We start from the raw sequence: 11,613 nt of genomic DNA, 5'->3' as shown, positions 1-11,613 counted from the left end.
ACTCGCTCTCATTCTTTCAAGTTGCTATCCAACATACCAGGCATAATCCCACTACTTTACAGGTGGAGCCACATTGCAGCTAGTGACATAGACAGATGACATATTTATTAGCTTGTCAAAGCTTCCTCTGTTTATGGAAGACTCACCCAGCTAAACAAAACAGTCTGCTTCCCATTGGCTAATTGAGCTGGCCCCTGTTGAGAGCCTCAGCAAAGTGCTTGATGAGGCATAAAATGATGATTAATTAATTTACTGCTCAGTTGATCATCAAACTGAGAGGTTTATGATTCTCACAGCGGTCAACACTCTCTCTTCAATGTGCAACAGCATGAGCAGCCTTCACTCTGGCCTGCTGCTGCCTTTGCTATGACCTGAGATATGGTGGCTTAATTCAGGGGAAATGGGGAAAAATTAAGAGAAAAGTTTCAAAAGGGATGTACACAGCAGCCTCTTTTAGAGCGGCTTGTGAGTGCCAGAATGTTTCTCACAAAGGGGCATTTCATATCTCAGCATTAATAAAAGCTACTTTGCTGGAGTTGGTTTTGTGGTTGGTTGGTTGTTTTGGTTCAATGAGTTAGATAAGAAGCCCCTTAAAAATAAATTTTTTTCTGATTACATGACTAAAATTCAGAATTAGAATGAAGTTATGTAGAGACTATAGGGCTCTATAAAGAGCACAACAATTGCAGGTATAGGTGTGCTAGAAGGGATTAAAATGCCAGTAGAAAAACTGAGTGAGGCTCTTTTTTATTCATAGAGAAGAATTTTAGTAATTTAAAACTCCTTAAATAGGATTCTTAAGATTTGTAGGTTTAACATGAGGCATTCTGTGTATTGTGGACAGCATATTTAAAAACATTATTCAAAAAGCACATTTTTCCATTCGTATGCAGTTGCAGCTTGTGTGCACTCACCAAGTGTTTTGCATATGTTTATATGTGTAAGCTTTTAAATATTTGCACTTAGGTTAATATCCTGGCTAACTTTTCCCTGAAATGTTGATGCAGTATCCAGTTTATTCCTAATGTGAAGACAAGTAAATTCTGCTTAGTTACAATAATTTAATTCTAGAATAATGGCAGGTGAATCAATATACATGTAAGAAATTAATTTAATCCTGTGGAAAGGCAGGTTTTATACCAGCCATTTGGTTTGATTTTACACATGATGTAGGTGGTAGGATATGTATATTGGCATGTATATGACAATGTAGACACATTTAGAAGTTTCTTTTTTCTCTGTTCTGTAACACTGTCCTAGGGTTGGCAGATGTACTGGAAGACCCCAGGAAACATTTTCAAAATGTCCTAAGGCTTAAGCGTTTCCCTGATTGGGGAATAAATTGTTTGTTAGTATAATGGGAAGAGGGGGTCAGTTTGCATATTAAACTTTCCACCAAGTATGTAGGACTCATCTGTAGATAGCATTCTGGCTGGGAAGAACCAAGACAGAAAATGAAGGTCTTTAATACAACTTCAGTCCTTTTATTCATCTCAAAAGAACAATAAGGACAATAGGCAAGCACAAAGAGGAATTGAGTTAGTACAGTGACCACGTCTTTTGTTTATGAACTATGTCTCATTAACTCAGCCTTTAGGAAACTTCCTCTAGTATAGATAAAACATTGGAAGCAGCCTCTTTTTCTCACAAAAGTAGTGTGCAGAAACACTAATTTGCACCTTTACACAGAACATGCTTTAGTGTAGGGCAAAACCTCAAAATGAAATAGAGCAAAAAAGCCAGTAAATTCTGATAGATCAATTTCATGACAATGAGAAAAGGAAAGGAAAACAGTGAAAGATAAGATGAAACATTGTGTTCCAAGAACTTGCATCTTTGTCAAGGAAAGGATGAAGTCTCACTAAGCAATGTAAATTACAAGATTACAGGGACTTATTTAAATAAAACAATTTTTAAAACACAAAATACCACTTGGAAAAGGGCATGTTTAAAAAATGCATAGATGAGAAAATTTCCAAATATTTAGGAGCAGAAATGGAAAAGTATTTAGTGTCAACATTTGTGACAAATTGACAGAGCAGGTTTATGTTGACTCTTGGGTAAATAAATGGTGCATCTGTTGTGAGTCTTTAGAAGTTGAAGGCCTTTTGCCTCTGAGAATGGGACTAATGGTATTGCACAGCTTGCATAAGGAGGAGCTCTGACAGCAAATTTCAAGATCATTATCCAGTCAGAGATAGTTCTACTCTTACCTGCTGCTTTGTGTTCATACTTCCAGATTTGCAAAGCACTGCTGAAGAGATCTCATAAGAATGAGATGGAACTTAATAACTTGCCCAGACAAGAATGTAGGCAACAGAAAAGGTAAGACTTAACTCTGCCATGATCAGATATTTGTTGTTGGCTGGTTATGGTTCTTCTAGGCATCTTATGTTCTCCTTTATGTTGCTGCTCTGAGTTACAGTAACCACAGAATGGAAGCTCTACTGCTCTATTGCAATGGACATTTTTGCATAGAAACTTGTCCTCCTCTGATCTTTCTGATTTTCTCCACTGTTCTATGTCCTATCATGATCTAAAATTCATCATTCTGTACCAATGTCTGCTTTCTCTCATACCTCTTTTTACGATCCCTTTTTGAGGCTCTGTATAAAGATGCATAGTGCTTCATTTTTTATAGCTTCATAAAATGTAATGGCAAAAAACCCATTAGCTAATCTGGTTGACTACCTTTGAAACATGGGCTGTAGAATTTCACCTGGTTATCCTTGCACTGAGCTGAATAATGTGTACTTGACTGAAGCGTATCTTCCAGATGGATATCTAGTTTTGATTTGAAGACATCAAAGGCCACTTCCCTGACAGTTTTGAAAACATCAAAGAGTACTGAGCTTATGGAAGATAAAAGAAAAATGAGCTAATTGCCTGGATGCTAAAGGGAAATTTACAGCAAATATTTTGGTCCTATTCTTGCTTTTAAAAATCTGGCTTTCTGGAAAGGCTACAAGCCATTATTACACACATATTTTAAAATGGCTTTCTTTTTTTTTTTTTTGGACTGAAGCCTCACATGGCAGAAAAACTGCTCTTGAGGAAAAAAGAGGAAAACAATTCAAGATCTACCACAGTTCAACACTGGCAGCCTTTGTAAAGGATAGGCTGAACCAGAAAAAAAATTATATGCATGAGTTTGAGAAAAGAATATATAATAATCTCTTAGTTAAACTGTAAGATAACGGGAACGGGATGGGGAAGGGCAAGGGAAGAGGTGAAATCATAATCCAGCCATCTCTAAGGGATGGATAATGTGCCTTTAAATACTGTTTTCTCTTCCATTCTCATTCTGTCATAGCAAAATAAATGTTCATACAATTTCCTAATAAGTATTTTCTTTTCCTGTTCTTTACATTTATTTATTTTCTTGATGTAAATTTTACTTTTTTTTAATACATCATATGTTCTACTTTCTTACTAGAAAAAATTAATAATGCTAAGAATACCTTTCTGACTAATTTAATTAGCTAGTAATATTTTAGGTCAGACTCTTTTTCATGTAGAAAGATTTAAATTATGTTTAAATTAAGCATTTGCATTTTATTTTTGGCCTTTTTGAGAGCATTCAGCTTTGTGCTTGGGTAATCAATTAACAATTTTTTTTATATTTCATGACTGAAGTGTTCATCAGAACTAACCATATTCAATAGTAGTTGAACAATCTAGGCACAAGGACCTAGTTTGTGCTAGGTATATCAAATATCACATATTTCCTAGCTTGGAAATATTTGATAAAAATAGTTTTAATAAGATATTGAATTACACCATTGAAAGAATTAAAGAATTATCAGTACTGTTGAAACCATAATCAAGAATATTATAAAAATTATGTCTCACAGAGTGAAAATACCTGGCACTTAAAACAGCATGAAACTCTCTTAACAACCTGACTGAGAACAGTGTAAGACCTCTCTTACACACTTATTTCATAGATTGGCCTCGATGAACTATTACTCACTGTAGCAGTTACAAAATAAATTAAAATAAAGATTTTTAATTGGTTTTATATTGGAACTTTTTATCTTCGCAGAATATCATGATTCTTCCACAAGGAAATACCCATGATACTCTAATAGTTCATAGTTTATGATAATGATGTAGGGAGAGCTCACATTAATTACAAATAACCTTGTTAAATCACATTTGTCTGGCAGTAGGTTCAGCCACAGACTATGGACAGCTCCTGGAAGAACAAACTCTCATAACCTTTCCCAGTCTATATTCCTATAACAAAGCCATGTGGGCATGGCAAAACCTCAAACATTTATCAGATACCTCTATCAAGTGATGGATTTGCCATTAAATGTCTGTTCTAGTACATCCTCCAGCCCTCCAACTTTGCAATATTCAAAAAGCCATTGTTGATGTTAAGACCTAATCTGATACTCCCTGTGCACACACACTTATCAAGGTGCAACCCATGCCCGTTGAGAAACACAAAGGACTTTGACATATTTTGCTGAACCTGAGAATTTTTGATAGGCACACATGTGGCTACAGGCGTATGCACTTCTCTTCCTATGCATGAGTAAATAGATTATAGCATAAATGTTGTTGTCTTGGATCTGTAATTAAGTAACTGTTGTAATTGTTAATGCTATTGAATCACTTTACAAATGTTAAGTGCTACCATATAATTTATCTTTTTGCATCCCTTTTGTCCATGTGAATAATCCCAAATTGATTCTAGTCCAGTTTTTCTTTGCATGTTTTATCCATGTAGTAAGTAAAAGAGTGAACTTTTACATTGAACCTGGTAAAACTGTTCCTTCACAAATTCATATTAAAATGTGTTTTTTGCCAATACATTTTATGGTGATTGTTTAAGCAGCCAAAACCTTCATTCACAACAGCCTCTTCAAATATAACATTTAGTGGGTTGGAAAAATCTTCCTCAGACACTGAACCGAACTACTTATCCTTTAAGAAATTTAACCCCTTATTAATTGTTTTGTTGCAGTTGATACTGGAAGAAGTGACAGTGAAGAAACGGTAGAAAAGACACAGCTCAGTTGGACTTGGGAAGCACTGTGATTAAATCCACAAGGACAGATCATGCATTCTGTTGGGGAGGAATGAGTAGGATGAGCAAAATTAGAAGTGAAATATACTATTACTATTATAAAGGACTATTCTTATGCTGTTCTGGAAAGTAAAAACCCAAAAAAATTTGGTATAGAAGTGATCCTGCATAGAGTTTACCAAAAAAAGGTTATTTCGCATATATTAATGAACTGCATTATTAAATCTTCCACACTCCTTTCTATTCCTGTATTAATATGGAATCTGTAAGAAATAATTACATTAAACTAAAATCGAGTCATACAAAGAGTGATGTAAAAATCTATTAATTGAAGTAGATTTTAGATAATCAGCTGATATACCTAATTGCTCAAAGCATATCTTCTGCACGGTGTTTCCCAATCTTCTTACTCCATTTCAGCAAGATTTTCAGGATAAGGATGACTACTACAAGACCACTTTCCAAATTTCTTCCCTATTTTTCTCAAACAATACCAGTCCATTAACCAGGACTACACTTCAAAAGGCACAATGCAGTAAAAAATTTTGTTTCAGAAGCTGTAAAACCCAGATACATTATAGACAGAATATAACAGTTCTTTCCAGCCATGAATGCAGTGCTGATTTAATAAACAAATGTTTTCTTAAACTGATGAACACCTTGCTGGAACAGGTCAAGACAGCCACCCTAACAGTCCTTGAAAGATTTTCATTATATGGTCCTGTTGATCAATTTGTAATTTAATGCAAATTTGATTGGGTTTTTTTGCCTGTCATTTCACTTACTACCTGGTACCTTTTTTCCACCCCAGACCCCTTTTTCTTTTTCTTTCCTTTTTCTTTTTGTAGGATGACAGTCTCATTTTCCCAACAGAAAATCACAAATCTTTATCTTGTTCTTGCTGTTGTCAGTGTTTGAATACACCAAGATGCATTTATTGTCAGCAAAAGAAGAAAATATATTTAATTATAAAACTAAGTTTAAGAAAATAATCAAATTTCCTCACACAGCCAGAATATGAATTAGATACGTTTAGCACTAAAACCCTCCTCCCCCATTATCTAGCATCAGATTGAAAACTTTTATTTTGAAGACAAATTCATTCCTTGTAACTTAACATCCCCTCAAGTGTAAATTTTGGTGTGGATTTTTGTTTTACTTTGTTTCACACTTTCTCCATTTATTTTAACAACAACTAAGATTATAATGAATGCAATTTTGTTAAAGTCACTGTATTTGGGAACCATCTTGGGAGGTGTTTACTAAGACTACACCTCCATATTTGTCACAAAATAAATGAATATAAAATCTAAATCAACTGCCATGAATTCAGTTAGATACCAAGTTAGATTGCCAAGGTTTTTTTTAAAAATCAAAAGATCAAAATACTACATTTAAGCTTAACACTTTTGTTTAATACATTTTTCCTAACCATAAATACTTAAATGCTTTCATTCTGCTTTTCCATGACCCTTTTAAATAGGAAAAAAAAATCCTAAATAATCCTGGTTAAAATAAATCAGGTACTGATTTACTGAAAATTCTTCTCAGCTTCAAATGAATTTTTATCTACATATACTTTGATCATTCATCACCATAAGTTTCAAGAGAGTGGGTAGCAGTGGAGAGTTACAGCTTCAGGTAGCAGAGCTTGGCTGTGCTCTGCTGTCAGAGGCATGGATACTTTCACAAAAGTAAGTCTTAAAAGACCTATCAAAGCCAATGAAATAAGAAAACAAATAACACTGTAAATTGAAAAGAATAAGTGTTGTGTTTAATGAGCACTTACAGACCAATAACCTGCAACTAATGTAAGTATAGATTTTTGCTTTGGCTATTCATGGCTCTAAAAGGCAGTCATTTGAAGCTGTATGGAAAATAGGGTGAAGTGATGGCTAACAGAAATTCATTTTATTAAAAACTAAATTAAATAAGACTAAATTGGAAGTAGATGAAATTATCTGCTTAGTTTAATGCACTCTTGGCTGTTTGTACTGTTCAGTCTTGATGGTCTTTTAGCATGCAACATTGTGAGGTCAAAATATCAGAGCATTTTTTTTGCCATTGCCAGCATTTCTACCAGAAACCGCAATTTAGTTTGATACTCCTTACAAATAACCTGTAAGCTAGAAATGCCCTTTAATGAGTAAGCACCTGACCTTCTAAAGCCATTCAATAACAACAACTGTACATTGCAAATTGTATACTCCCTATGTGGGACCGAACTGAAAAAATCTTTATTTGTAATGGGCACTAGCTCACTGAGGATAAGGCACTTCCTGTTTTAAATAAGAGGTCTCTCTTTAAATAAATGGTCTCATGCCTTTTATACCAGAATAGAAATAAATTTTCAGCAGCTTGTTTTGTACCAGAATTAAGAGGAGCTTAGAATCTCAAGATGTAGCCATAGGAATGATCTATTAGACCACAAAGGCCAAACAGATTTTCTATGATGCAAACTGCTGATCATAGACACAAGACATGCTGCACATTTACGAGATCAAATTGCATTGTTTATATCTGTTAATGCATTGATTCAGACATTGTAGGTCTGACTAACTCTCCGTTATAAATTTGTGCAAACTATGAAGTAAAACCAGGCATCATATGTGTTACCAAGTACCTGTGTCAGATGTGATACAGGCAAATAAATACCTGGGATAACAATGCAAGAGGTGATGGAGTCACATGTTGGAAAAGAAAAGGTATTTTTAATGCAATTTACATTCATTTTGGTGAACTTCTAAGTAAAATTTTAAGCAATAAAAGCCGAAACCTCAAGAAAGAGATTTTATACGATCAGCTATTTAAATTATTAAACCCAGATATTTTTTGGAAGTGAGAACTCTTCTTATTAACTTTCTGTGCACATTTATTGTTCTGGAGAATGGCTGTGTAGCCCTGCCAGGTGTAGATGGATGCCACACCAATAATCCTTTTACACAGAAGGTATGGTCTACATACCATATATATGTATACAAAGTATGCATAAAAGGGTATACATAGGGCATGGTCTGGAGGGTGTTTTCCCACTGAACTTGCACAGCTGCAACATGGAAAACTGCTTGAGTTCCTTAAATCATAAAAAGTTTGTCTTTTCTATGTGAAAGAGAAGTTAGACCTCTCTGATGAGTTCAACAAAGCAGGAATGCAAGCATGTGTTGAATATGTAGAGTGCCTAGGCCTGCTGATGGGAAAATCAAGTTATGATTTAGCAGCAACAGAGCAATTGATTTGACCACCTTGCTTTGGACTCCTGGGACTTGTGATTTGGAATTTGCTCTCTTGATGAATAATTAAAAAAAAAATCTTTTTCCCTTCCTACTAACAGTCTGAAACAACCAAACAAAAAAGGAGTACAGGACAGGAGAAGCACTGCTGGGAGTTCCTTTCTTATTTGTGCTACTCTAAGGATTCAGAGTTAAATATTAATCTGTGTTCATACAGCACATCAAGATACAACATAAAGCACATTTTCATACCAATCCTCTCATCCCCTTGAGAACATACAGAAATATTAGAAGATGTACGATTTGGGCGCACCATTGCTCTGACAGCGAGGTTTGCTGTCAGGCTGTTGTGACATCATTTTGGAGTAGCCAAGGACAATGAACACCTGACCAAGGTTCCTCAGGGATAGTGCTCAGAGAATCACAATCAAAGCCAGAATTCCTGGGGCAGGCTGGTGCTGCAGATGTGTTAGAAGAGATGACCACCACTTTACCTCTCTCTGCTGTAACTACCATAGTTTGTTCGCATTTTCTGAGGATGAAGAATGAGGCAGGATTTCAGAGGTACTTAAAGAGGTTGACCACCCACGCCATGAAGAAGGAAAGGAAGAAAACTGCTTCTGAGAGTCCCATAAGGTTCTTCATTGTTGGAATTTTATTTGTGGAAACCAGAAATATGTAAATAAACCATTTGCAAACTGCAGTAAATAATTCCATTTTTAAAAATACAACATCTTAATAAAAGTGCAATTTGGTTTTTTTTTTTTTTTTTTTTTTTCCCAGCACATACAATAGGCCACAGCTTAGCTATGAAAACCATGCAATAATTCTGCATTTGCACAATTTTAATTCAATCATGGCTTTCATCTCAGAGTTGTTTAGTATGAATCCTGGGGAGGAAAGAGAAGAAGAAACAAAAACCCTATAAAATGGGCCATGCCTAGTGCACTAATGCAAAAATTAAGAATCAGAATATATTTTAAGCTATATAGCCACATGAACAAAAATAAATTGGAATTTTTTAAAAACATGAAAATTTTTAAAAATTTGAAGAAAAAATGAAAAAAATTAATTGAAATTAAAACTACCTCAAAACCTGCTTTTTGTCCAGAGGGCAGTGCAGGAGATCTACAGGACTTTGGAGTTTGAGTTCAATTTAGCTGTCCCTGGAGCTGGGTAACTTCAAGCTCCAGGGTACAGTGTAATTCAAGAAGAGCTGGATCAGGAATAAAATTCAAATCACTTCTTTCTCTAGAAGTCTGTTGTAGGCAAGAGTCATTCATTTTTTTCCCCTCCAGTTCCACTAATGTTGATTTGCCAATGCAAACATAGCTTCCAACACAATGACAGAACACTTACCCCAGCAAATCCTGTAAGTGAATAATTACAGCTTTCACTTTGAGAAATCTGTATTGTGAGATGAAAAGTGCTTGGGCAGAGACTGGAAGTCAAATCAGCAGTAAGCTGACTTTTGTGTCCTATTGCATAAGAGGAGGTGATTGGTACTTCTATATCTGTAAAACCTTGTGTGAATGAATTCTCTAATTAGCTTAAGGGTATAAGAAGACTCAGGGCAGTAATTTCTGATGTACCAAACCCTGGAGAAGGATACCACAGTTATTCATTGTTTGATCTCCTGCATTACAGGTTCCTTGTTCAGTATCTTGTACGACCAACTTGTGATGCAGGGGAAGGCGGACAGAAATGTTCAGAAATAACTCCTCTCCTCAGAAAACAAATTCTGTTAAGGAGAGAAATAGTTTCCTAAACCCACAAGTAAAGTGGAGAAAAGCTTATAAAAACTTATATAAATTTACTCAGGCCCTGAGACTGATCTTGTCCCCAAAGCATATCCTGAGATATTTTTTCCAAATCTGTTCAGCTATAATTTGGCCAGGTGCTACAAACTCCTCGCTTGCTTTGATATCTGTAAGTAGTTTTATCAGCTCTTCAGATAAAATATTAGTGCCTGGGGTCTTGTTCTTCAGCACCTATTTATTAATTTTTAACCAGAGCAAGAATTCAGGAAGCTGAATTTAAAAAAGCTTTGACATTCCTTTTGTCATAAGACATAGAATACTTATCATTGTAGCCAAATGTGTCAGAGCAATTCATAAGGTGATGGAGCTTGGAATCGCTCCCAACAAAGCCACATCCAGTAGACATAACTAACTTCAAAAGCAGGAAGATGGGAGAAATGTAATAAACTTTTAATAAAATTGATTTTTTTTAATGTATAGTCTACTTTTTTGGTTTATTTTCCTGCAGCGGAATCTAATTCAACAGTAACACACTGACAGAAGGAGATTTCAAGAAAAAAGAAAGAACAACTTTTACAATTTTATACATGAAGAGATAGGTGAAACAGGCTCCCTGGAGAAATGGTTGCAGCACCAAGCCTCACAGAGTTCAAGAAAAGTTTGGAAAATACTCTCAGGGATGTAGTGCGACTCTTGGGGATGTCCTGTGCAAGACCAGGAGCTGAACTCAGTAATACTTCTGGGTCCCTTCCAGTTCAGCTTATTCTGTGATTCTGTGATTCTGTGGCACAGGGAAATTAAAACTCAAAGTGAGCTTCATGGTGCTGGGGGGCTGGAATTGAGGGAATAGGAACAATGAGCTGTGGCAGTGATTAGAGAAGGGAAGCTGAAAGGAATCACAGGAATTCCACACAAGCTTCTCCATAAGGCTCCACAAAATAGGTGTTGTCCTGCCCCCTCCTCAGCTGCCCTCCTCAGCAATATCAAGTCATCAGAGCTAAATCTACCATCAAAATGCCATTTCTATAAATGAAGATGTTGTAAGAGCATTAAATACAGGGTTTATCAGTATTTTAAACCTGACTTGAAGAAAACCTTAAGCCATGGCTTGTGAAGGCTTAGTTTTAATGTAAATAGTGGAGTTTTGCATACCTGTGAATATACACCTGCTCTGGTTTTTTCCATGTGCTTACAAAGGAGTCAATGCAACATCATCCTCACTGGATAAAGTTTTCACAATGAGTTTATTCACAATTCATAAATAATTTTACATTCCTATTACTCAAAGTGTGCACTTAATATTCAGAATAATAAAAGGAGCAATAAAATCTATTCAAGATAAACTTTATTCTAATTCTTAGAATTCCAAAGGACTGTTTGGTTTCTGAAATCTGCCTTATTGCTTAATAATCAAAGTAAAAAATATCTTTCTACCACAGACTGGTGTTGTCAAAGCATCACTGTGCCATAAACCCTAAAAACTTTATTATGGTGAAGAATATGGAAAGATATATGAAAAAAACTCCCAAAACTAAACCAAACAAACAAAAAATCCCCAAGCAAACAAACCTGCAGCCTAGTAAGA

This window comes from Onychostruthus taczanowskii, unplaced genomic scaffold (assembly GCF_017590055.1).
Source record: "Onychostruthus taczanowskii isolate IOZ18803 unplaced genomic scaffold, ASM1759005v1 scaffold29, whole genome shotgun sequence".
In the NCBI taxonomy this organism is placed as follows: Eukaryota; Metazoa; Chordata; class Aves; order Passeriformes; family Passeridae; genus Onychostruthus; species Onychostruthus taczanowskii.
Note: the sequence above shows the minus strand (reverse complement) of the source record.